The sequence below is a fragment of the Macrotis lagotis genome, chromosome 6 (genome assembly GCF_037893015.1).
Source record: "Macrotis lagotis isolate mMagLag1 chromosome 6, bilby.v1.9.chrom.fasta, whole genome shotgun sequence".
Classification (NCBI taxonomy): Eukaryota; Metazoa; Chordata; class Mammalia; order Peramelemorphia; family Peramelidae; genus Macrotis; species Macrotis lagotis.
Window position 1 is genome coordinate 104,833,051 of NC_133663.1, and position 27,003 is coordinate 104,860,053.

At 33.9% G+C, this 27,003-nt stretch overlaps 1 long non-coding RNA gene across 1 annotated transcript in view; it reads right to left on the reverse strand.

Annotated features, from left to right (window-relative positions):
* Window positions 1-8,463: 8,463 nt before the first annotated feature.
* The window catches only part of LOC141491776 (uncharacterized), a 52,678-nt gene continuing 34,138 nt past the window's right edge, over window positions 8,464-27,003 (reverse strand). Inside the window, exon 3 of the long non-coding RNA XR_012469757.1 lies at window positions 8,464-8,707. This is a non-coding gene — a long non-coding RNA (uncharacterized LOC141491776). The remainder of the gene's footprint in view (window positions 8,708-27,003) is intronic.

The following is a 27,003-nucleotide window of genomic DNA, read 5'->3' on the forward strand; positions in this document are numbered from 1 at the left end:
ACAACCTACTCAGTTAATTAGCATTTATTAAGTGCCAAAGGTTGAGAGTTGGAGGAAACTGTGGAAGCTAGGAGACATAGGTATATAGAGACAGTGTCACAGACATGGGTGGCAGTCAGTGAAAATGATTAGTATCAAGAGGTAAAGTATTATGTATAAGGAACAGCAAGGAGGCCAGTATCATTGGATTGCAGAGTATGAAAAGAGGAAAAAGGTGTAAGGAGACTGGAAAGACAGGCAGAGGTCAGGAATTGAAGGTTTTTATAATCAAACAAAGAATTTTATAATTTATTCAGTTGTAGAGGTAGGAGTGTGGTCAGATAGCAGGATTAGACTGAAGTGAGAATTGACTGGAGGAGGGAGACCAGCTAACAATCTGTTGCAGTGGTTCAGGCATGAGGTGGTAAGAATCTATTCCAAACTTCTTTAAGTGTAAAAAAGAGAGGACAATTAAAAAGGAATGCTATAAAGATAAAGTAGATAGGCTGTGGCAATAGACTGGATTAGGAGGATGAGAGAGAAAAAACTAAAACTGATATCTAAATGATAAACTTGAATGACTTTGAAAATAGTAGTCAATAGTAATAATGAAATAAGGAAGAGGAAAGAATTGGGAAAAATTAATGAGTTTAGTTTCAGTTGTGTTTAAGAAATCTATAGGATATCTAAAGCAAGATTTCTCAAAACCAGTTTGAGATGTAGGTTTAGAGGTCAGGAAAGAAGTTAGAGCTGGACAAGTTGATCTGAGAATCATCTGCATGAAAAAGATAATTGAAATCATGTAGCCTGATGAGGTTGTCCTTTGAAAAAAAGTAGAAGAGAAGAGGGCCCACAAGAGAGACTTAGACTACCCCCATTCTAAACATATTACATGGATAGAGATCTAGAAAAGGATACAGGAAAGGACTGGTTAGATAAGTAGGAAGAGAACCAGAAGGGTCATGAAAAATAGAGAAAGAAGACACTATTAAGGTAAAGAGGATGATAGCCAGCAACAAAAATTATGGAAAGCTCTAGAGAATAATGAATAAGAAAATACTAAAATATTTGTCACATGTATAAGATACCATCAAAAACTTTGGAGAGAGAGCAGAATCAGTTGAATGTTGAGGTCAGAAGTCATATTACAAAGAGGTAAGAAGTTAGGAAGATGAAAGGAAGTGAACTGTATTTTATAATTGGTCTCAAAATATAATCATCAAAAAGGGAAGAAAGATATAAAATGATCATGAGCAGGAACAGAACAAATGAACTGTTTCTGTTTGTTTTAGAATTGGAAATAAATGGGACTATCTGTAGATAGTAAAGAAGCAGTCAATAGACCGGATGATTGAAGATTAATGAGCACTGAGGAATTATTGAAGGAGTAATTTGATGGAGAAGACAATGCAAAGGGATCACTTGAGGCTAGTCTTGTTAAGGAAAAGGTCCATTTTTTTCATATAAAATGTAGATGAAAAAAGAGATGGCAATAGAAGGTATCCAAAAGATATGAAAAAAGTAATAGGGGGAGAAGAATGAGCTCTTAGTGAATAGTTTCTTTTTTTCAGTGAAATATGAAGCACTGTTTTTAGCTAAGAAAATGGAAGAACTGGGGGATCAGTTTGAGGAAGGATGAAAACATTTGAAAAAGTAATTCTGATAAGTGGAAAAGTGAATCAATTAAGGAGGATTAAGATTTCCTTGCAGCAGTGTGAACACCATTAAACCAATCAATATGATTTCTTGATATCTCTAGTTCTGTTCAGTAACATGTAAAAATGAACAAAAGATAATTGATGGCAGAAATAATGCAAGGCTAGAGTTTGGAATGGTAAGATCTTCAATATGATAAAGTGAAAAGGGAATCTAAAAAAGAGTACAGTGTAAAGTTTAACTGGCTTACCAGCATATTGAGCTAGGAAGGGAATATATCTTGTTCAGGGGTGATAGCTTAACAAAGAACTGAGAGAGTCTTTGAAGTTACAAGATAGAAAGAAAGATGGAACAGAAAATGAATGGTTTGAAAGAGGAAATTTCAGAATGCAAGAACCTAGATATGGAACATTTTTGGGTGAAGGAAAAATCAAAGGTATGATTCTGTGTGTAGCTTTGGTGTAGTTGAGGGGTAAATTATAAGAAATGTGTAAGTTAGGGAATTTTGAAGTTAGGGTATTTGAGGGCCTATCAATATGTATTTGTAAGTCCCCTAAAATGAAGGCAAGATTTGGGAGAGAGGAAGTACTGAACTTACTTTTGAAGGAAGAGAATATATCTATAGACAATAGCTACTATAATTTAATTGGGTTTTCACTAAATTAATCTCAAAGAAAGAGTTACTAAAGGATAGAGGTAGAACCTGACAGTGGTAATGGAATACAGTTTTCTTAGCTACTCTTTTTTCCTGATTTTTTCCTGATTGCTCTTTCTGTCGCTCCGCCCAGGGCACTAGTCCTAGTAAGAGAATAGATATACTCCTAAGCAATTGTTAGAGAACTAGATTTCTATCAGTTTTTTAAATATCTTTCTTCATCATAAATTCTTTTAATATCATTTTATAATATTAATGAAATAAGTGAAATGTAAACAAGACAGGATGAAATTAGAAAATAAGCTACAAATTTGAGAATTTGGAGGATTAAAGGAAGTCATTGGTCACTCCAGATTTTAGTTTCTATAACTGTACTATGGATATAAATGACAAAAACAACTAAATTATTTTTTTTTTCTGAACCAGACCTGCATTTTTTCTGGTATAGGAAATTCCTGGTGACAGGACCAACTATCTATTTGTCATTCTCTACTGATCATAGAGGCAATAATGCACAGGAATTTGATATGGAAGGGAATTTAGTAACTATCCAGTCTTAGTAGCTTATAATACATGACTTCCTCAATTTTACACATCTTGCTAGATAGGCACTGTTCTGTATAAGTGGTTCTGATCTAGGTATTATACTCATTAAGAAGGGATAGTATAGAGAGTAGATAAGAGATATCAGCACTCTGGAGTAAAAAGTGGTTTTTCCACTTTTTTGAGATACTAGATTCTTATATGAAGGGGCTAGGGAGAGTGGGGGTGAATGGACTATGGAAAGGTCCTACTCACAAAGAAAAGAAAGGTTTTCATTTTTGAACATTTCAGTATTTAATGTTGTCATAAATCTAGTTTTGTTGCAATATATTGATAAAAGATGAAACATTTATTTTTGTATCCAATTATTTACTCTTCCACTTAGTTTCTAAGTACATAGAGTTAAGTGAAAACTTTAATTTGTATTTGAACGTAGACTATAGATTTTCAGTCTGATAATAGTACCATAATCAGAACATTTACCCATATATTTATATGTCCTCATATATATCCACTCATATGTATAAATTTACATATACATATATCTATTTATACCTCTATATCTATACATGTGCATACATATCTACATAGACGTAGATATAGAAGTCATAATAGTCTTTCAGGGTTCAAAGGTATTTTCTTTATTGTTAAATTATTTTATGTTTTCCTATATCATTTTGTTGCTAAATTATTTTAGGATTAGCATATATTTCAGGAAGCAGAAAAATAACTACATAAGTGTTGATGGACTTTGATAAATTAAGTGAAATATTTTCATTTACAATTGCATGTCAAATTCTTGCACATATTTATGAGAATGTGTTAGGTCTACAAAGATTCATTAAGTAAAGAAAACAATATACTGAGTTTAAAAAGGAACTCATATATTCTTCTTAAAACAACACCACAAGTTGGATAATGATAATCAAATTGATTGTAAACAAGTAGAAATAGATGAAAATTATGAAATGTAGCTCCACAGATCTTTAGAAATACAGTTAAAGTGATATTTTAACAAAAGAAGTTCAATTGCATCTCATTTTCTAGGAAAAGCTATTAAGGAAAGGAATATAATAGAAAAGTTTGAATTCTTTGTTTGATGCTCCATAAAAACAAATTCAAGAATGGACCTCTGATCTAAAATGTTTACCCAGTGCCCTCTTACTAAATCTATTATCCTACAATGCTATTTTATTTTTCTCTGGCACCCATTCCTGTCTGTCTGAGCCTTAACATTTGATCATCAGTCCCAGAAAGCTGATACTCCAATGTGTTGTCTGCTACTGTAAAAAGACTTAAGAGAAAATCTATAAGCAGATAGTTTGGAGAAGCTTTCTACCCTTGGAACTTTCCCCAAGGAAATCTCATGTTGGAACTAAATAGAATCGCATCACATTCACACAGTTCCTATTTAATAACAAGAAAATGGGAGAGCAAATCAGCAGAGTAACCAGTGGTTTCATTTTATCAAAAAGAAACAAGTATTTCCCATCAAAATTACCTGAAGAGAAATTGAATAGAGGAATAGAGTTATAATGCAAGATTCTGAGTGGACATGCTAGGAAAAAATATTATTGCTGCCCTTTTAACATTCTTGAAAAGTCTTCCCTGATTAACTCAAAATCAGATTTCTCATATTTTTGTAACACTAAATATCTTAAATATAGGTTGTATCTCTGAAATAAATATTTTATAAGCCTCATTCTCTGCTCCTCTTAAAAGACCACATAAACAACTGGAAAAGATGATTTTAGCAAGTTTAATCATTAGAGTGTGGGTTTAACATATTAATAACTAAGCAGGAAATAGTAAAGTAATTGGTTGAGGAAAACACAACATGCAAGTGAATTCAATTGCTTCTCCATTTTAAAGTCAGAGATCAAAAATCAAATAATAATTTTGTTTTGTCATCAAATTGTTTATTTCGAAATAAATTGTTCATTCATTTTGCCTCTAACAATCATTTGTTAATGTATAAATATGGTTTGTTAATCCAGTGATGCAGTCATTGTAAACATGAGGGAGGAGGGGAGAGTTTGTTTTTTCTATAAAAACGCAACATCAGAATTTCAAAGTAGCTGCGACAAATAATTCCAAAATGCAGGTACAACTATTATATCTAGAGAAAAGCTTACATTTTCTTTCATCTCTACTGAAAGTACATCATGAATCTCAGAATACAGACTCATAGATACATATAAAGACTTGGACAAGGATAACAGGATAAGGTATATCTATAACTATGATTATGATAATGAAGCCCAAAAGAGAGTACCAGGGCTGGACTGGAAAGACCCATAAATATTATCTAGCTTTATTTTCTAAACTATCTAGTTCTTGTAAATTTATCTTTCTAAGATGCTACTGGAATCTTTATCTTTTTTCTTTTTTTTTCCCTTTTTTTAATTCATTTTTTTCATCCACATCCACATGTATGTTTTTAAGTTACAAAATTTCCTTCCCTTCCCACACCCTCCCCTCAGCAGCAGTTGGGTTAGCATTGTACATATATGTTTATGATAAAAATGTTTACAGATTAGTTATTTTTGGTAAGAGGAATTAGGATTAAGGGAAAGAGATACATAAAAGAAAATTTTTATAAAGTGCTCATCAGATTCTGAAGAGTTGCTTTTCTTTGTTTTGTTTTATTTTATATATATATATTTTTTGTACTGTTTTACTTTTCTGGATGGGGATAACATTGTCCATTGCCAGTCTAATATGATTGTCCTAGCTCTCTGAACTGCTGCAGATTTGCTGCTTTCCTCAAGGTTGGCCATCTCACAATGCTGTTAATGTGCACTTTATTTTTTTTCTAAAAACCAATTCCAGACCTAATGTTTAACTGATTCTACTGACTAAAAAGTCAGGATACCTATCACTTAAAATATGCACTGACATTTTCCATACAAAAGCAATTGAGATTAGAAAGTTTTTGCTTTTGTTTTAATCAAATTCATAAGCACCTATTGATAGATTTTCAAGTAATTAACTTAGTTAAATTTTGTTTCAGTTTAATAGAAAAAATGCCCATCCTGACCACTTTCCTAGTGATAAATCTGCAGTGTCTTTGTTTGTGCAACAGATTTGGACAGGATATTCAGTGCTCTAATGAGTTAGTGACCCATCTAATCATTAATCACTCCACAAATAAACTTTGTGCTAGTGAACTTCTGTTTGACTATAGGTATTAAATAAGGCTAAAAGAATACTGTTTATCAGGTAACATTGAATCTCTCATCTTACATATGAAAATGGGTAGAGATAACTGTTATTTGAACCAATATGCATGGTTCCAGGGGAGCAAATTGTGAATATCTGTTTTTCTGTCTCAATTACTCTGGCTGCTTGCCTACCTCTGTTTGACCCTCTAGCTTTGTCTTCCTGTTTCACTTTGTTTCCTACTCTGTGTTCCAGTCTGTCTATCTCTGTCTGAGTCTCTCTTCATTCTGAATCTAAAACAGCAGGGATTTTTAAGTTGGATCAGTTTCAGTAACAATTCCTAATGACAATAATCCATTTTAAAACAATTTGTTATCCTTTTCAAAGATAACAAGATCATGCAATTTAGTTGTACACAGCTACTTCTTTTCAGTCCTTGAAGACATGAAAGTCCTAATTACCCACTCATCTTTGGTTCAAAAGATATTACAATTTTTAAAATCAAATTCTTCTGAAAAGTACCAAAGACTGAAATCTTTGCTTGATGGGAAAATGGGAAAAAAGTCATTTTTCTGACTTGATACTATCATGTACTTACTTTGATGTCTAAATATTTATTACAATGCTGGATGATTCTACATAAAGTATTTCAAATTACTACTAACAGTACTTAATGATTATGTGGCACTTTAATCATTATTAAGCATTTAGGGATTACAGTTATTCCATGAAGCATCTTGCTTAGGTAAATCAGTATTACTGTCATTGAGGCCATTTCTTTATTCACTCAGAAGAATAAATGAATCAGAATAAAGTCTTTCATTGAGGTTTGACATAGCCCATCTTCACAATAATTAGGGATTGATGTTGCCATATCAGTCATATGCAATCCATATTGACTTTGAGACCAGATGAATCTGAGACTGTGCATATTCAAGGTGAAGAGGTCAAATTCATTCTGATTTACTTAGCTAATTTGTCTACAGTAAACAAAATGAATTTGCTGGGAATTCCCTTTCTTTTCAGATTTCACTTGAAGAAGTAGCATCATGTTTGAACTTAGAAGAACCAAGTTCCAAAAATTAACTGTATCTTAAACTTTCTGAACCTGTTTCCTTATCTGTATAATGAAGGCACTTATAAAAATCTATATTATATAGTCTGTAACCATTTATTGAGCCCTGAAAGTTCTAACTTATATTAAAATAGGCCCTGTTTACTGAACTAGATGCCCAGAAAAAATAAGCAATGTAACTTATAGTTCAGTCCATGTTACCCTGTACAACCAAGACGATAGACTAGGGGTCAAGAATCAGAAGACTTCTATGCTTTTGACTACCATTGTATGTTATTGATAGATTCATATATAAGAAAGAAATAAAGGGAGAAGTGAAAGAAAAAAAAACTTATGCAAATAAAAAAGAATGAAAAAAGTCAGAAGGGAAGAGTGGAAAAGCCATACTAGAGAAAATGCAAAACTACAAAGAATAAGGAGCGATAAAATATTTCAATAGGTAAAAGTTATTTGTTCTTGATACACATTGTGTATTGTATTTATTTCATTCAAGGTATAGGGTATCCTACTGATCAGAATAAGAAATTTGGATTATTAACTTATTTCTTTTGATGTTATTCTTACTGTTCATCCATTTCCTTTACATCAGTTTTTTTTTCTTCTTAAATAGAAATCTTATGAAAGACCCCCCTATTTCTCTTTTTTTCTCCTTTCTTCCTTTCCCCCCTCTTCTCTCTTTTCCAGGAGTCTTGATCCAGTTCCATCTCTGTTGATTTCATTTTATTTATCACATTCCTGATGTGTTTTAATTATTGACACAGCTCTCCTCTCCTTTTTCCCCCAGCATTATGGAAAGAGGTAGCAAGGGTATAATGCTTCTACCTCTAGAAGGGGCTGCATTCCAGGACTATATTGAGAACGACTTTCCTCAATCTCTCTCAAAACTGACATCCATAAAATAGGAGCTCTGAAACTAACAAACTATAATTAAGAGGAAAAATTATTTATGACAATTTCTTTCATACTCTATGCTCCAGTTTAGTGATCTGTGCTATGTATTTAAAAAAAAAAAGAATATCTCTCCTGACCTTTTGCTTGATGTCTGTAATTCTCCTATAGCTTTTTATCCCTTAAGCTTAAGACTTTGATCCCTGCCAAAATGTAAATACCCCTGGGACAATAATGCTTCTAGCTACCAGGAATTTTCTCATTGTGCCTGATGTTTTTGTTTTTATTTATTTATTTTCATCCCTATGTACATGCACATTTCCAAGTTACAAAATTTCCCTCCACCCTCCCTTCCCATGGCCCTGCCTTCAGCAGGAAACAGTCAGGCTAACATTTTACATACATATTTTATTAAACATCTTTACAAATTAGTACAAATTTTAGGCATGAAGAATTAAGATTAAGGAAAAGAGAGATACACAAGAGATAATTTTTATATAGCATTCATCAGATTCAGAAAGGTTTTTTTCTTGTGTGTTTTGTTTTGTTTTGTTTTTCTTCCTCTGATTGGGGATAGCATAGTCCATAACCAATTAGATATAATTGCCCGTGCACTCTGGACTGCCAAGAGGAGCTGCTTCCATCAAGGTTGCTGTTATCACATTGTTGTTGATGTGTACACTGTTCTCTTGGTTCTTCTCCCTTCGCTCAGCGTTAGATCCCATATGTGCCGGGTTTTTAAGACTTCCCTGAAATAGACTTTGATAGTGAGTAGGATATTATCAGAAAGGCCAAAGCCCTAAGAAGCATGAGACTGTGAAAACACAAGACTGTTTCACATTTTGTTTTCAGATGGACTTTGTTTAAAGATTTTTCCCTCCTTATGAATGTTCAGTTTCAGAATAAAGCAAACATAACTTATCATCAGAGATGGCCAAAACCAATTGTTGAAAGTTGATTGTTTTTTTTAATTTTTATTAAATTTTCATTGTGAACATTTAAACCTTGGAAATTAACAAATGCTTCATTTAGGACTTGTTTAATTATTTCCTTGACTGTTTAGATTTTTGCAAGTTAAGAAGAAAATGTTAATAATACAAATTAAACTTTAAAAGTATAGATATCCCCTGGAGAGTCATTTGTTAAACATTTAGCAGCACATTTGTGATTTGATTTATTCCTAGCACTGAATTATAATACTAATTTCTCTTTTTGTCTTTTACCTGAATATTAGAGGGCAATAGAGTGTGGCAGAAGGAGAGAGTCTGAGAAGAGCAAGAGTTTTTATTTTTTTCTTTTTTTTCCCCTGGTCCCCTTTGATCTACAACTAAATAAAAAAAGATTCTTCCCAAATTAGGTTATTAAATAATTCTTAGTTTATGAGACAGTTATGAGAATTAATAGAAATTCTAAATCATTTTTCATTTTTTGAAAAAAAATAGTTTTTCTAGTGCTTACTAGAGGTTTGACTTTTTGATTTGAGCTTTTTTCTTGCTTCCTTGCTTCTGATGTTCCCTGAGAAAAGAAAGTACTGTGGTATACAGTAAATGACACCAACTTTAGAATCAGACAACCGATTGTACTTAGAGTTGTGCCATTAACTAGTTGCATGACTTTGGACAATTAATTTACTTGACCTTTCCTCACCTCAGTTTTCTCATCTGCAAAATGAGTGGGTTGCACTAAGTGGTCTGAAATCTTTATGTCTTACAACTCTAAAATGCTATCATATTTTGCAAATTGGAAAGATAATTATGTGCAAAGTAATTTAAGCTTCTTTGAGGAAAATACATTAAAAATAAAAGTATCAATGTTCCATTCATCAAATGTGAAAATGAAACATTAAGAGGTTAAGTGACTTGCCCTAAGAAGAACATCTAGTCAAAACCCATAAATGGGTTTTGTATGTTGAATTCCTAGCTTTGAATTCATTTTTCATACCATAAGGCCAAACATCCTTTAAAAATTTCAAATATCATACTTAAAAAAACTATAAATTTAATTTCATTTTCAAATTGCAAATGCATGAGGATACAAATCTAATAATCAATTTCTTATCTCCTAAATATCATGGTGGGGGGAGTTTTTAAAAGATATTAGTTTAGTCTTTAATTATATGTGAATATTCCATTAAGATTCAATTTTCCAAGAAGTTTACATAAGGTTATTTAAAATACATGATTTGGCTATTAAAGCCCTCTGTGCTTGAGCCCTTTCTTACATTTCTAGTATTCTTTCACTTACCACATATTCCCACCATTTCCTCAATCAAGCACACAGACATATTTTGGAATGTACTGACATGGGTCTTCTTGGTGCTTTTTTGCACAAGACACTATAAGTGACCTGGATATTTTGTTTGCCTGTACCCACTGCCTGGAATGTTCTCCCTCTTCATCTCTGCTTCCTAGATTTCCTGTCTTCTTTCAAGATTCAGCTAAACTTCTGCTTCTAGAATAAGCCTTTTCCAGATCCTAGGTCTCCCTAAATGACTTCTGAGATTTTCTTTAATTTTTCCTGTTTTCACCTTGTTTTTAAATAGTTGTTTGCATGATGCACAGTGAATTTCTTGAGTGCAACAAGTTTTTCTCCTCCTCCTCCTCCTTGTTATTACTATTATTATTAATATTATTGTCCTTGTTCTCATTCTTCTTCTATTATACACACACACACAAGGCTGAATGTCTAATCTCTCTTCAATTATTGATGCATGCATTATCATTATGGTAATAATTAATATGTATGGGGGAGGAATATGATCATAGTCCATGAAAATGACTAAGTCAATCATGGTGGAATGGAAAGAAAACTAGATTTAGAGTAATATGAATCTTGATCCTGGCTTTAAACTCTGTGATCATTTATTAATCACTGAGCTTCCCAATGCCTCATTTTCCTCAACTTTAAAATCTATGAGCTTTTATTTCTTTGTCTGACATGACTCTATATAAGGAATTTGGGTCGAAGTCATAAATGATTATATTTGATAGTGTGTGTAATTACATAGACTCACACACATATCCACATACCAATACACAACTTATCTGCCCACATTCTGATATAGTAGCCATCTACCTCCTAGCTGTTCTTTGTATAAAAGACTCCATCTCTTGACTCTGCTAATTTTCTTTTGTTCAATTGATATTTTACTTTTTCCATATACATGTTATAATAGTTTTTCAACATTCATCCATATGCACATTTGTAACACATACATGTTACAAAATTTCTTTCCATCCTCTGAGATTTTTCATTGTCTTTCATGCTTGGAATGTTTCCCTTCATCTCTGACTGTTGGTTTCCCTGGATTTTTTCGGGTCCCAACTAAAGTTCTATTTTTGAAGCTTTGAATAATGTACTCAAGAGATTGTCATTTCTTCTAAGATTTTCCTCAATTTATGGTGCATATTTCTTATTTGAACATATTAATTTGTATGTTATCTTCTCCATTACACCAAGTCTTTGAGAATAGACATCTCCCTTCTCCTCCTATAAATTTTCTCCATTATAGATTTTCATGACACTATTTGTTTCTGGTTTGCCTTCTACCTGTCTTACTGCTTTTATTTCAGTTTTCTTTGCTGTTTTTTTTAAATCATCCATACCATGCTTCTTATCTGTGAGTTTACCCCTAGGTTCAGTCTTGAATCCTCTTGTTTTCCACCTGAACTCACTCTCATTTAGTAGTTTCATATACTTCTATGAATTTAAATATAATCTAGACAGAATTTCAATAGAAAATTCTGAGTGTTATTTACACAGTCATAGTCTCTAATCTAAGCTCTTTTCCTAAATCACCAACTGCCTAGTAGACATCCTGAATTGGATACTCTCTAAATATCCCAAACTTAATTGTTGAAAAAAGCATTTAATAAATGATATTTTTATCCAGAACTCATCTCCCAGTCCTACCTTCCAATTCTCCTATTTCTCTGAAAGGCACTATCATATTTCTGTTCTCATTAGTTCAAAATGTTGTTGACATTATTCTTGTACTAACTCACCTCACATGGCTAATCATTTACCCCAATCTTTGCAATTTCTATTTCTTTAATATCTCTCATATCCTTTATTCACATCAGGATGAGGCCACCATAGTGTGGTGACTACCACTCTATTTATTGCATGCCCTCTTAGCTCTCACCTTAGTCTATTGAAATGCCTTCTTAATCAACTTCCTTACTTTGTCTCCTTCTATTCCTGTCTATTATCCATATAGTTACAAGACCATAATGAAATAAAGTTATTTTCGCAGTGGACAAGCCTGGGCATAATATTACCATGTTCAGAAAACTTCAATATCACCAAGATGCCTAGAGAATCAAATATATTTTCATCTGTCTAGATATTAAAGTCTCATATAATCTGGCTCTATTTTACCTTCTTAACTATGTATTGCATTGTCCCCTGAAAGATAATTGCTCCTTACATACAACACTCTATCTCCCATCATTCTGCCTTTGTGCTGACTGTTCCACCTACCTAGATTTAGGGTGGTGTGGAACCAGCTCATATAGACTTCAGAATCAATATTAAATTTTCAAAGTTAATTTTAAAACTCAGAAGTAGGTAAATATTAGACGTTAGGGTTTGATTTGTTGTTTTGTTGTCTAAATTTAAAATGATGGCAAAATATCTTGGATTAAAATTAAAATTATGATCTGAGTATATTTTTGTCCTGGTTAGCAAGTTGTTATAGATTTACGATATTTCTTGGTCTCCCAAGGTACACTCTTTATTGTTTTGTGTTGATTTTACATATACATATATATAGGTACATGTTATCTCTCCCCTCCCTCTGCCAATCAAATGTCAGCTCCCTTGAGGGTAGGAATTATTTTCTTTTTATGTTTGTATCTGCAGTGCATAGCAAAGTATCTGGAACATAATAAGTTTTGAAAATATGTCTTTTGTTTACCTAAATCCTAATAAGAACTCATTGTAAAAAGGTATATTCATGCAAATAAAGGGCCATAAGTCAGAGATCATAGGTATTGACAGTGGATAGAACATACATTTATTTGATAAACTTGCAAGACAGTCAAAGCCTGACCTATCTACTTACTTAAATTGACCAAATGCACCTGAGGTATAAATCTTGATGTCTAGCCAAAACATAATAACTTAGAAGAAGGAGGGAGAGGGCACAGACACTGGACCATGATAAATTCTACCTTACCTGATAGGTCAACTCCCTGTCTTTTTAGTGGCATAGAATTACACTGGCTCATAGAATGTGCAAATTATGAGCATAGGAAAGTTTCTTTGAGGAGACTTAAGGGTAGCACCTGATATCTGTGGTAGACATATTCTTGATACATTGCTGAATTCAAAGAAACCAAAGACCTATGATTTTGAGCACCACATTGCTTCTATGATGAGAGGACCACATCATTTCTCTCCTTTAAGATCCTAGAAGCAAGAGTGATTGATCTCTCTGTTTATCTTTTCAAAAATTGGCCATAATACCTGCACCTTTGAGGGCAGTGTAAAAACTCTTTGGTAACCACAAATACCAGAAGAATTCTATTGATATTTTATGATATATTCCTTAAAAACTCTCTACTTCCCAGTGAAGAATAAACATCGATCTTAGATTACAGTAAGTACTGAGCAATTTCTCTCAGTGTCTTCTATCTACTAAAACATAAGCAAACAATCAAACATTTGATAAGAACATAAATTTAGAGTAGAAGGCATGTCACAGGTCATCTAGCCCACCCACCCCTCACTTTGCAATTGAGGAAACTCAGGCCTAGAGTAAACTGCTTTCTTATGGTCACTCAGGTAGTAATAGAAGCACGATTTGAACTTAATTTCCCTGAAAATCAGTGCCTTTTCCACTCCATCTACTTAACTAGTCTATAAATTCATTTCTTTTTATTGTTCTGCAGTCTCTACATGGACAAAAAATTTCTAATTTGTATAATTATTATAACATATTTCAATTATTTAATCTGTTGAATAAGATATAATATGTTAAAATGTAAGAAGTTAGATGAGTCTCTTCACATATTTATTATGTATATATTCATATTAAAATATAATTCAGAAGATCCGCATGTCATTGTTATATCTTGGCATTACTGTCACAAATAACCTCTTAAACTTTATGAGATTATTCTTATTATCTATAAAAAGGGAACAATGGTACAATGCAATCAGAAAGTAAACAAGATTTATTAAATGTTTCCTATAGACCAGGTACCATGGTAACCACTGGAAATGTCAAATACAAACAGAATGGAATATAGTTTTTACCCTCAAAGGGCCTACATTTTATAAGGGAAGACAACCCAGAAAAATGGAGATGAAATGTGAGATGGGAGGGGAAGAGGAAAGGGAAGGGGTCATAGTAGAAAAATAAGTGAACTTGAATCAGTAGGACAGACTAGAGAGTAAAGAAAGCATAATTTTGTCCCCAACCTATGTCATTGGACTGTTGGGAAAAAAATGTTTTATAAATTCTTCTACTTGTAGAGTTCAGAGTCAGCTTAGACAAGGATGAGGAAATGATGTTGACAGCAGTGAAAGTCATAAATTAAATTCAAACAAAGTCCCCAAAAGGAAGGAGAGAATAGCCATTCCCCACCCTGATAGGATAAAGAGTCAGTTTTTCAGAGAATAAATGTATGGTATTAAGAAACTATGCATAAGATGCACAGGATCATGGATAGGACTCTGCACTTACCTAAGGCTATTCTACTCCATCTTCATTTTCTCTTTTCCCTCCCAGAAACTAGGAAATCTCAATTTAAAAGGCAAGTAGAAAATGTAATCTTCTGTTTTAAAGGAAAAGATTGCTTTTTTTGGCACTTTATGTGTGTGTGTGTGTGTGTGTGTGTGTGTGTGTGTGTGTGTGTGTGTGTGTGTTTATATTGGGGCAGGGAGAGGGACCAGAAAGTACAGGGAGTTTTGCCTTGAAAAATTAACTCATAGTAAGTACTTAATAAATTCATAAATTGATTAATTAATTGATTGATTGAAAAGACATGAAAGTAGGCTTGGACTTTCTGCAGTTTTTATGAAAAATAATTTCTTCTCTGTAAATGGATAATTTTGTTCGGCTCTATTGGGCTAAACTACCAATTTCTTGGTGCTAAGCAAATCAGAACATGAGACTAGGAAGGTACCATAAAATCAGGGAGAGACCATATGAGCCCTGTGGCATCAGGTTCCACGACTGCTTTGCCAAATCATTCTTGTAGTGAACAAGCTTGACTTTGGGTGCCTCGGTCGATCTAACTTATCCATCTCATAGGATTCAACAGATTTGGAGAAGGGAGTGATGATGGAAATATATTTGAAATCTATTATACATTTAATCAGTGTTTGTTCAATCAAAATCCTCATATGCTTTAACGAATAGTATTCTCTAAACTAATTCTCTAGAGTATTGGGTTGCTAGCTATAGGCTAGATGACATACTGCAAAGCCATATTGTGACAGTGTGTTTCTAGAATCTTATAACCTGAAAAAGCATGTGGTCCCTAATCATTGGGCAAAAAGCTTCCAGCTATCTATCCCTAAGGCACTATTTGTTATGCATCTCCTGATAGATGAAAGCTATATACATCTTAGTGAACGAGAATAAGAACTGGATCTGGGAATAAAATGATATTTCCTTTCCTAATGAAAGCTGGCACATTCTTAACAATTCGTGACCCTAGAAAGTTTCCCATAGAAATTAAAATTTGCATGATATTCCTCTGGTCACACAGCTAATATGCATTAGAGTCCAGACTTGAATAATGACCTTTCAAGGTTTAACAGTTGAGGAAACTGAGGCAAACCTAAATTAACTTGTCTGCCCAATGTCACAAAGTTACTAATTATCTGAATCTAAATTTAAAATTAGTACTATGTTGACTCCAGGTCCTGTACTGTATGCAGCACACCACCAATATGACTCAGAGAAATCACCCTTGAGCAAGCAAAGGAAGAAGAGAAAGATCAGGTGATATTTCTTTAGTTAGGCTCACTAATCCCCTTTCAACTTCAGAGAACCTAAGTAGAAAATTCAATACTCTTTAGGTTTCTGGAGCCAAAGAATTAATCACTTAGTTGCCAAGCCCTGCTGGATGAGTCTCTCTGAACTAGCTTTGCTGATTGTGAATCAACAGATAAAATCTGGTTCCCCAGCCATACTCACAGACTTTTGAGCTGAGTGCTTTTAGAACATGTGTTCTACTCAAAGAATCTAGAGTTGGTTTATATAATGAAGATGAGGAAATGATGTCGACAGCAGTGAGAGCAGTAAGTTAAGTTCAATCAAAGCCCCCCAAAGGAAGGAGCAGACAGTTCCCAACCTAGTAAGATGAAGAGTCAGCTTTTCAGATAATACATTGAACTCGAGAGTATGAAAAGGATCTAAGGAATACTCTCATCAGTACAATCACAAATCTGGAGCCATAAAGATCTCAGAGGAAGTTCAGCCCTCCAATTTTACCAGTGAGGAAACCGAGACTCAGAGAGGTTGAGTGTCTTGCCCAGTTCTACACAACAGGAATAGGAAGGTCCTGAATCCAGGTTCTCTGAGTCCAAAGCTCATATCCTTTACATTGTGTCATTATCAACATTTTATTCATCTTGAAATGAAAAAGTCTGACATATGCCTAAGCAGATAGAGGGGAGCAGAACCAAATATTTTCTCATGAAATGTCAGTTTTTCTATTCTACTATGTTATGGAAATACTAGTTTTATTTCTTAAGTTTGGAATAAAATTAATTAATTAAAAAACAAAGTACTTAGCACAGCAAAAAAAAAAAAGTCAAGGAAATTATTTACTTTATTTGCATCATTCCAAAAAGCCATAAACAAAACATAGAAAGCATATGCTTTCCTATAACAAAGGTCTGTGCCCAAATACTGCAACATTCTTTCTGTTTCATTGTAGCACTCAAGACTGTCTCCATATTTTCTAAACCTCATCCGGGCTTGAAAATGCATAATATTTAATTTTTGCCCCTCTGTTGTCAATCTGCTTTTCTCAGGGAGCCTATTATGAATAGAAATTTCAAAGTCCAAAATGTTGGAGGTGGGAAGAGACAAAACAGATTTTTGCCTCTTCCTAATGTTCTCTGCAACATGTGAAAAGCCCTGCAGGAAATAACATTTTGGACGGCAAACTCTCATTACCACATTAATTGCCTCTGTCATGACAGTTTGGGCATCAGCAAATGGTTGGGCTCCTACTGTGCTTCTCCAGAGAGCAATGAAGGGCAAAGAAAAGTGGGTTCCTTGTTCCTCAATCAGCCTGTACCCCCAAAAAAGGAGCTATTCCTTGAAGTGTGTGTTAGATGAGTCTTGGCCATGGGGTTCACTCTTAGATTTAGGTAAGTATGTGTTCTATAAAATGATTAGGAAGTTATTCACACACAAAGAGAAAGAAAGGGTGGGCTGGGGAGTGAGGTGAAGAATAATATCACATTTCTAACAACACAGCTCTCACCATAAGTGAATTTTTAACTAAGTAGTGTGTCAAAACTGGAGAGATGAGGGAAAGGGAGTCAAAGATAAAAGCTCCAAGTGTGCTCCCCGCTTCACTTACTCTCCATCTGAACATTCGCCATATAATCAGTGGGACTCTAGAGGGGACAATTTGAACAGAGTGGAGAATAAGTAGCATTTGAAGTTAAAGAACACATGGAAGAAAAATCCATTTCAACTTTTTTTCAAATATCATTAGCTTTTAAATTATTCTATTTAATTAATATAATTAACAGATTGAGTAATGCTAGTCAGATTGGTTGAAGATGTGAAGTGTTGTATAATGAATATAATTGTTATTCGCCCACTTTTTCAGCAGCATAAAAAGAAAAACAAAAGATTTTCATTTATTCTCTTTTTCTTACAACTTGAGAACCATTTGTATCCTTGAATCATAAAGCGGTGAATCTAAAGTAGAAGTTAATGGGCAAGACAAATGAGAGACTGAAGACCACAGGAAAATAAGCAACAGAAAAATGTGTAGTAGAAAGATTTACATTTATATTTAGAGCAATGAACTTGGGTTTAATCTTGCTTTACTACATGTATGATCTAGATTAAGTCATTAAAGTTCTCTGATCCTTAGTTTTCTCAATTGTAAAATAAGAGAAATGGACTAAAGGTCCCTTCTTGTTCTAAATTTTATGCTCTTCAAAGTTGACTTAAAATTATCTTAGATCTTAAATGAAATAAATATCTACCTATTTAGGAATATTTGGGGAAAAGAGAATTAGCATTCAAATATATATATATATATATATATATATATATATATATATATTAGCATGAACTTTTCTTGCTTAGACCTGAAGATATGATGTATTTGGATGAAAAATTAATATTGTCCCTCAGTTATAAATTTTAGGGTCATGTAAACACAGATTTGAGTATGATGGTATGTTCATTATCTGTTGTTAAAGAATCATTCAAGTTTCTATGGCTTCATTTCTTCAAATGGAAAACATAGATAATTAACAATTGATTTTAATTCTCTCATTTGCAGGGAGACAGTGAAGTATCAAGTCCCTGTGAGAAATACAAAATTTCTGTTAGCAGATGTGACTCTTTCATATGCCAAAGGGAGTCATCTGTCCAGGGGCAGCTTTTTGAAGCTAATCAACTTGTCTCTTAGTCACCCTATTTGAGGAAGGGAAGTAAGGAGAGGAAAAAGAACATTAACCCTTTCCTTCTCCATTATTTAACAGTCAATCACAACAACTAAAAATGAGGATCTAGGTCCAAAAAGGTAGAGTTGTTGAATTCATTGCCACCATGGAGGTGATTTCAGTACACACAAGTTAAAACTGATTACCCAAAGGGTTATAAATTTGTTCTTGTAGGAAAACGTTCGCAAATTTATCCTCTGCATATATTTATCTTTTCAATAGCAACAAAAATGACATCATGAATAGGTAGAATTTATATACTACTCTAAAATTTGCAAATATTTTTATCTCATTTTATTGTCACTACAAATTAGGAAGGCAGGTGGTATTATCACCTAAACAACTAATTATCCAAATACCTAATGTCACATAACTTGAAAGTATCTAAAGCTGGATTTGATCTGAAGTCTTTTTGACTCCAAAATCAATGCCATCATCCACCATACCAGTTAGTCTGCAAAAGCTGAATTAGCAAGTTGTCCTCATTTTGATTTTGGTTAATCATTAAATAACACATTTCATTATTACTTTGAAGGCAGATCTATTGGAGTCAACTAAAAGAATGGCTAATTCAAAAATTATAACATCCAGGTTTTGAGTCAAATCATACATTTTAAATAAATTCTAGTTACAGTTATATATGCATATAAAAAGACATACTGTAGAATTATATATGAAACTATATAAGGTGGATGATTCTTCAATATTTTAAGAGACTATGATTTGGAATAAACTCTGCACAGCAGAAAAAAGCAATGAAGACCTGGGTTCACACCCCATTTTGTATATTTACTTCCTGCATTAATTTTAGCAAGTCACAACCTCTCTGGGCATGATGTCCTGTACCTATAAAATGAGGGGGATATGATTTCCAGGGTTACTAAATCTGAGACTTATGTGTGATTTCATTGGCATGGCTAATTGCACCATCTATACTTATTATAAAGCCTTGATTTAGAAATTTCATGAGATATTATCAAGAAAAAAATATATCTTTAACTTTTTTAAACCATTAACTTATAAAGGATAACAAACAACCATAGCTGGACCAAATGAGCCTTGGGAAACTAACCCTCATCTACTTTTGGATCTTCTACTTTAGTGCTGAACCTATATACTCAAACCGGGTTCAGTCTTGAGAAATTTAAGAGTGGAACTTAAAGTAATTTAAAGAGAGGAGTAAGGCTCCTTTTCTTGAATTCTCTGGCTCTTTACCCCTACCTCTGTGACCAAGAGAATCATTTAAAACCTACATTGACTAATGTCCAGAATCTTCCTCTAAGTGGATAGGAAAGAAAAGGAAATTCAATATACACTGTAAATCAGATATAGGACACCTATTTATTTCCTTTATGCAACAGAACTGCCAAGTGCAAAAGATTGACAAGCCCACCGCTCATAAAGAAAAAAAAAGAAACAACTTAAGAAGCAGTAAATTACAAACCTTACTATAGTATAGTATAGTCCCTAGTAGATTATTACTATTCCTAGAGGAGTTTGAATACTTAAAATTGTCTAACATGAAGCATTTTTTAAAACTGCTTTTCTTTGGAACTATAATGTCTCTCTCAAGATCATATCTTTTGGCAATCAGAGCAGTTGGTCTGCTTTTTCTTGTCAGTGATCATCCTCTTCTCCAAGAGATGCTATAATGGATGCAAGTGGCATCTTCTTTGGTATAGTAGGAACTTACAGATGACCCTCAAAATTTCTGACCTCTTAAATTCACAAAATGACTTCTAAGGCTGGAAACACCTAGCATAGGATTATTGTTAGTTCACTTAATTTCAAGAAAGAAACACAAACTTAAACAGCATCTAGGAGGTTGATAGCTATCTCAAACTTACTTAGGTATTTATGATCAATTTGTCTTTACTACTAGAGGATAGAACAAACCTCCCCAATGTCTTCTGGGAAGCCCATCTGGAGATATTCAAAGATTCTTGACAAAGGGAAACAAAAAGGAAGAAGAGAGGTTGCTCTTTTTAAAGAAGTTGGAAGCTTTTCCTAGCTTAATGTCCCCCTCCTTTCAGAATAAATCTACCCCCAACTTCAGAGACCCTCATTCAGGGTAACTTAGTCTTTAGTCTTTCTTTTTAATTGTTTTCTTTTCTCTTTTTCTTTTTTTTTAGTTTTTTCTTGGCAAAGCAATGGAGTTAAGTGGCTTGACCAAGGCCACACAGCTAGGTAATTATTAAGTGGTTGAGGCCGGATTTGAACTCAGGTACTCCTTACTCCAGGCTCAGGGCTCTATCCACTGTACCACCTAGCTGTCCTAGTCTTTAGTCTTAATACAAGTCTTTGAGCACTAATTGAACATGTGTGACTCACTTGAAAATACCAGACAAGAGGCAACGAGGTGGTACAGTGGATAGAGTCACAGCCCTGGAGTCAGAAGGAACTGAGTTCAAATATGACTTCAGACACTTAATAATTGCCTAGCTGTGTGACCTTGGGCAAGTCACTTAACCACATTGCTTTAAATAACTAAAATTTAAGAAAAAATGGACAAATGTATCACTAAAAGAAGTCCTGCCTCCATGGGCATTGCTCTTTAGCTCTATTTAGAGCCAAAGGCAGTGATGAGGGAGGAAGGGGATTCCCTATAAAGGACCTTTCTTAGATGAACTATTCTAGGTCACAAATGGGAGGCAAAATTTCTATCACTGAATTGACACTTGAAACTACCACATTTTGAAAGACTATGTTACCAAGCTATATAAACAATATAACCACATATGAAACATTAAATACCTATGTAAATAATATAATGATGATGACCTCAATTCAATTGTTATTCCTATAGTGCCTCCATAGAAGATTACCTTGCTTTTGACTTTGTTTACTAAAATGAATATGACTATTTGACATGACAAATGAGAAATTTATCCCTTTCTCCTTCCATTTTAAAAATATTTCTTACACAGATTTATTCCTCAAAACTAAGAGGAAAAGATTTCATTTTCATAACTAACCTCTTTATAATTGTTCTCAAATTTATGTCCTCTTGCCTTATTCAGACCAATCCCTCAATTATCCCCCTCTAAACCTTCAATTATTTCCTATGGACTATTTTTTCTCAGTTTTCAATGAAAAAAATGACAAAGGTTTGGTTGTCATAAAAACAACACAATAAATACATGCCTTTGATTCTACTGACCTGTCAAGCCAAGCTACATGCCCTCTCCTTTCTTTTAGGGGGAAGAAGGGAATAAATATCTATTAAATAGCTACCATGTCCTAGCTAACAATGAACAAATTTTATGTCTAGCTAGCCTTTGAGGGACAGACATATATTTGACAGACAAAAATAGATAAGAAATGGAACACTCCTAGTATTAGTGATTGATGCATTGGATATCACAGCCCTTGAGACATAGAAGGTGCTTAATAAATAGTCTCTCAAATTTATTTATTAAAAGTCACAAGAATGGGAATTGGTCTGTGATTTTCCTGGTGAAGGAATTTTGTCTACCAGTAGGATCGACACCTTTTCTGAAATTTCTAGCCTTAAAGAATTACCTAAAGGAAGCACCTAGAGAACCTGTTCATCATCACATAGTCAATATTTGTTAAAAGCAGGACTGGAATTTTGGTCTTCATGGCTTTGAAACTTCCTCTCTACTTTATATGATTGGATATAAAAAGCATGAGAACAAAATACAACAATTTTATAGGGAAGCATTAAAAGCAAGAAAGAGATACTTAATGCCAAATTAATCTCATAATCAATAAAGCCTGAGACTCAAGTCCTGCTTTTGACACATACTGATGATTTAATTATGTTCAAAGTATTTAACTTCTCAATGTCCCCAGGTATGCCTTAAAGATTATAATTTGCAAAGGAGGTATCTATCTACATTTTTGAAAGAAATTTCCAAATAGATGAGGAGATTAGGGAGGACTAGTATCTCTGGTGTGAAGGTTTAATGAGTCTTTTTCAGAACAGCTCATCCCCTTTTTAATATCCACCCTCCAACCAACTCTTACCTATGGCTTTGAGATGTTGAAGTATTCTCAGAGGCCACAGCCTGGTAAAAATCATCTCAGCAGACAAAATTAACCAACTTGAGGATAATTGCCAGGACTCAAACCCATTGATAAGTTAGAGGAATGTCTACCCGAAGCATGTGAAGATTTCCCCCAACAGAATACGTAGATGAGTACAATTTATTCCGATGACAGTAAAAGTAACTAAAGCAGGTTCAGTGAAGCCCTTTGAGCTTGGTCAGGCATCTAAGACACCAAAGTCATTTACTGCATCTCAGGTCATCCCCAGTCATCCTGATTTTTATCTTCTCACTGGATTTTGATGACTGATGAGTGAGAGAGGCTGATAATTTTGTGCAACTCTGTCTCAAGTAAATTCAATAAATACACAATAAATCACCTCATGCTATCATTAGTCTTCTTTAAAAACAAAGGATGAACAATAACAATAAAATAAATTTACTCAGTGTGAATTATCTATACTGATGAAAATCTCAGGACTGATAAATATATAGAAAGGCAACTAGGTGACTGAGAGAATAGAGTACTAAACTTGGAATCCAAAAGAGCTAAGTTCTCAAACACTAGTTGTGCAACTCTGGGCAAGTCACTTAAACCTTTCTTTATCTCACTTTCCTCATCTATAAAATATAATAAGATTTTATGTTATTAATGTAAAAACTGTAAAATATAATAATAGCACCTATATTATACAATTTTTATGCAAAATACATAAGATGATATTTAAAAAGTACTTAGCAAATTGACTTACATTTTGTAGGTCCTATATGGGAGGTACTACATAGGTGCTTATTTCCTTCTCCTTCTATTCTCTCTCTCTCGCTCTCTATGTGTGTGTGTGTATATATATATATATATATATATATATATATATATATATATAAATATTTATTGTATATATTTCCACAAAAACACACACACACACACACACATATATATATATATATATATATATAGTTAAATTGTCTAATTTGGCTTGAATTATATTATAGATTGGTCAGCAAGGTCACAAATTAGATAGAGTTCTGAGGCTAGAGTCAAAAGGATCTGAGTTCAAATTCATCTTCAGAAACTTTCTGGCTGTATGATCCTGGATAAGTCACTTAAGCCTGTTTGCCTCAGTTTGCTCATCTGTGAAAAGAGGTGGAGAAAGAAATATCAAACCATTGGAATATTCTTGTCAAGAAATCCTCATATAGGGTCACAAAGAATCAGAGATGAGAACTGAACAATAACAAATAGCTCCTATTACCCTAAGGAAAGTAACAATTAAAAACACACATTTTACATTACTTTAAGGCAAAACTTTGTGAAACAAAGCAGGTATGGAAGATTGGATCAGGAGAAGAAAGTCCTCAAATATAAAGTCTTAAGAATACAAAGTAGTTTAGGGAAAATAACATTGACCTAGGAGTCAAAGCTCACTCACTTCACTTTTCTGGGCTTCAGTTTATCCTTATGTAAAATGTTAGTATTTAATTAGATAATCTCTGAGATACCTTTTAGATATAAATCCAGGGTTTGAAGCAGTCATTTTCTACAGGGCAGTGATTTGATAAGAACTTGACCTGTGTCTCTACCTCTGGGCCCCTCTCCTCTACTGGAAGACTCGAGGTCAATGTGCAAATTCAACACATTTGAAAATGAAATTTATCATCTCTTCCACACTGTATTCCATTTCCCAATTCCTAGATCTGCCTATAGTCTCTGATTTCCCAATTCTAATAAATCTTCCATTAATCTCCTAGCTATCAAATTGGTGCTAAATAAAACAAATTTGTCTTCTCATTTTCTACATAACATTAATCAGTTAGCTAATGAAGCTAATTAAATAAAATGAGTATCTGAAAAATAATGATACTTAAAAATGTTAATATACACTTGACTTTGGATGGGTCTATACATTTGAATTGAAGAATCAAAGCAATTGTCTATATAATGCAAAGTAAAAAAATACTTAATCTCACTATTTGAATAATTGAAGTAGTATTGATTATATTAATCCAGATAATAACTTCATTTCTCTGCCCTGCTTTCTTCATATTATCAAGTCCAAGATCTGGTCCTTTAGCTAAAAATTATATATGTATATGTACACATATAAATCTAGATTTACATTTATATTTATTTTGTGTTTGTATAGCAAACTATTAGCAATAAAGAGACAGTTAGATCAATGGGAAGAGATTGATGAGAACATCAGTGGGTCAAGGCAGACCTTGAATGACACAGTATCTATTATTCATTTCCCAGTCATATCCAGCTCTAAAGTTATGGGAAATGAATTGACAGACAGGACATGGAGGTAAATTGCCCATTCTGTGATATAATCTAATACCGCAGAAACCTTTCAGAAAGGAAGAGATACCACAAAAACCATTTTTATAGTCAGCATCCTAAACACTGAATTGCCCTTAGTAATGTAGGAGACATTGTAGACCTTTTCATTTTCAGAGGTCACAAATTGGCAGAACTTGATGAAACATTATATGGAACTGTAAAAAGATCCCACAACCACCAAACTTCCCTGGAGACTTCTGTGGCCTCTCAAATTCTCTCACAAACCATTTCTGAGGCCCTAAGATCTGAGGGTGAAAAAAATATAACTCATCATTGGCAAGTGGTTGTGTCCACCACCCGCTCTTCAGGTACAGTAGGACAGACAGCTCAGAAAATTTATCCAACGTTTAATCTGATTTCTATGACGGCCCACCAGGTTTCTCATTCAGTAACCAACATCTATTAGTAAGTAACAATCTATGTGTTCAGTTTAAAAAAATCTGGAACAGTAACAAATGTGTTGCAGGAGCTGCATGAAAAGATTATTGAGCAGCTCACCCCTTGTTCTCTCTCTCCTGTGCTTCATGCTCCCAATGAGACCCATTTGGGCTATGTGCCACCTGAGATGGGCAATTTGACTATGTGCCATGCTTTCACACTTCCTTAATTAGATTGTCCATGATTTCTAAACCAGCTGATAGAATATAGAAAATATTCCAGCTTCTGGGCTTACATAGGCTTCCCATTTTTCCTTAGTCTGACAACTTCTTGGCAAATACTTGAAGATTAAGCAGAAATGAACCTTGTCGAACACAGGTGGGAGGTCAGAGAGGTGGAGTCAAACCTTCTATAAAACAGAATAACAATTTGTATAATAGTCAGCCAATCGGAACTTCCAAATTCAAGTCCAAGTGTGAAGAGATCCCAAACAATAAAGGCAACCATCCTCTCCAAATTCTTTAGAAGGAGAACCTCATTGGGGGATGAGCCAGGATGCTGCTGGCTTGAACCAATCCATCCATTTTTATCTGCCTGCCAGAGAGAACAAGGAGCAAGTTGCTCAGAAGGGACTGATGCTGTGGCTATTGCTGCAGGAGCCCATCAGTGAGGCTGTACATTGGGCATGGGGAAACAGGATTCTTGTGGAGTGTATGGCAAAGCATCAGAAAAGCAATGCTTGTTGATATGGAAGAGACAAGCAATTAACCTGAAAAAAGAAGGAATCACAAGCTGCTGACCTGCAAATTTATTCCTGTACTTTAATCCTTCAGGCATCTGGGAGGAAATCAGTACCTCTTGATGATCTATTCTCTCCACAGAAGCAGACTGAATCCATTCCATAAGTAAAAACAGATTTCAAAAATATTGCTTGGAACACACTCCTAATTTCTTATGTGAACTGTTATTTTAGCATATGTAAAACTCAATGTATAAAGCTAGTTATAGGAAATGGACTGCTGGTACTGGAGATGTTCTTTCCCAAGTACCCAAACTCCTTATAAGCCTCTCTATCTAACAAGGTAGGCACTCAGAAAACAGACTTACATAAAGACTTTTTAAAATTGGTTTTTACAAGGCAATGAGGTTAAGTGAGTTGCCCAAGGTCACACAGCTAAGTAACTGTTAAGTGTCTGAAACAAGATTGAACTGAGGTCTTCCTGACTCCAGGGCTGGGGCTTTAATCACTGCACCACCTAGCTGCCCCAGACAAAGAGTTTTGAATTTCCAGAGCTTTGGTTTGTTGAAATGTTTTTTTAAGAATTCAGGGTCACATTTTGAGAAAGGTTTGAGAAGGCACAGAATGGAATTACCTGGTGATTAAAAAAAAGTGAGTTCAAATCTGGCCTCAGACACATAATAATTACCTAGTTGTATGACCTTGGGCAAGTCATTTAACCCCACTGCCTTTCAAAAAAACAAACGAAAAAAGAATATCCCAAATGGGGTCACAAAGAATCATAAATGACTGAAATAAACTGTAAGATCCATTTGTGAAGTATGGAAAAAGTTTCTTGAGTGAATTAGAAAAGAGACATTGCAGGGGTTAAGGGTTTGGGGTAGGGAGGATTGGTTACACCCTTGAGAATTTTAAATATTT